This window comes from Mus caroli, unplaced genomic scaffold (genome assembly GCF_978045245.1).
Source record: "Mus caroli unplaced genomic scaffold, Mus_caroli_1 scaffold_15, whole genome shotgun sequence".
NCBI classification, from domain to species: domain Eukaryota; kingdom Metazoa; phylum Chordata; class Mammalia; order Rodentia; family Muridae; genus Mus; species Mus caroli.
In genome coordinates this window covers 69,289,279-69,290,819 of record NW_028227270.1, presented here as the reverse complement: position 1 = coordinate 69,290,819, position 1,541 = coordinate 69,289,279, and the positions used below count along the sequence as shown (strand labels likewise).

Genomic DNA, 1,541 nt, shown 5'->3' with positions numbered 1-1,541 from the left:
CTCACCTGTAACCCCAACATCCAGGGCCAGCTCTACTGTGCTGCCCAGGTGAGGTGCAGGGCTTACTCTCATGAATGCTACAGCTGGTGAGGAACAGGCCCAGCTCTCCTACTCTCATGACCCCAGGGCCGGATCTCCTACCTGCCACAGGTAAAGAGTGACAAGTCAGGAGGAGGGTAGCTCTCCTTTGTCCACACCACCTCATTGATGACAGTGGCAGAGCCAGCTCTCCCATGTTTGTAGCCTTGGGGCCAGCTCACCTACAACTTTTACAATGTGTAGGGAACTCTCTGGAGTACTGCCAACTCTCCTGATTTTCATGCCCCCAGAGACAGCTCTCCCATGATACTCAGATGAGGCATAGGGACAGTTCTGCACAGCCCTCAGACATCAACATATCCCTAGGCAGCAGCCCAGACCAGGGACATCTGCCTGGCCTTTGGTGGGAACAGACCCCTGCTGCTGCAGGGCCAGAGACCCAGACTTGGCTCCCAGTGTTAGCACAGGCTAGGACCTCATCATGGTGCCAGGTGGCATCACCTGCTAGTCACATCAGGCTGATCCTCACTACGCTCGAGTCTCCAGCTCTGCCTCTCTTCTTGTGCCCATATCCTTCTGTTTATTTCTCTTCCATTTCTCCACCACTTGCTTGCTCCTTTAAGTGGCACCTGGGGTCTCTGAGTATTTGGGGTCATCTCAGGAGTGGACTCGGGGATGTTATACCCCACTGGTGCATTATGGTGCCAGGTAAGGGTCATCTTGAGCATGGTCTGCCCCCCATGCCTGTGTAATTTCTGATTGGTTATCTTGGGCTCACTCCTGCCCAGCCTGCTTGATTGGCCCTTGCAAGGGTCATCTGTCTCAGGGCCCATGGTCCCAAGCACGATTTTTCTAGTCTATGGCTTGCTCCTCACCTAGCCTGTCTGGTCCTGCCTGGCACTGGACTGGAGGTTATCTCAGACTCTGCTTTTTTCTAGGAATGTTAGGCTACAGGTCATTCAGATGTTCATAGGTCAGAATACTGAGCATAGAAGTAGCCTCTCTTCTCTGCCACCTACTGACACACACATGACACAGTAGCCACACCTGAAATGCCTCGAGCAATGTATTTTTGATTCACCCATCACTACCCCCTCCAGCTCTACCCAGATGTCCCTTCCCATGTTCCTCTTTCCATTTTATCTTTTTCCCCATCATAACCTAGTGAGTCCAGTGAATGATGACCACATAAGCAAGCATGAGTACAGGGTCATCCACTGGAGCATGGTCACTCTACTGAGGTTCACACCCCTGAAGAAAACTGTCTCTCTCTCTCTCCTCTAACAACCACTATCCATAACTCCTCAGATGGGAGTGGGGCCTTGTGTGACTTTCAAGTATCCATGCCGGGGTGGTGGTAACTGTCTTGGTCTTTGTTCAGGCAACCAACCTGCTGTGAGTTCATGAGTAAGACCCATCCTGACATGTCCAGGAGAGCCAGCCCCAAATTCCCAGCCTAGGGGATAGTGCCACCCACAGTGGGCAGGTCTTCTCACCTGAAT

The 1,541-nt window shown here is 52.4% G+C and overlaps 1 non-coding gene across 1 annotated transcript; it reads right to left on the bottom strand.

Moving 5' to 3' along the window:
• Window positions 1–978: 978 nt before the first annotated feature.
• Window positions 979–1,105, bottom strand: LOC115029146 (small nucleolar RNA SNORA17). Its single transcript, XR_003834714.1, has one exon. It is a non-coding gene; the product is annotated as a small nucleolar RNA SNORA17 (small nucleolar RNA).
• Window positions 1,106–1,541: the final 436 nt, after the last annotated feature.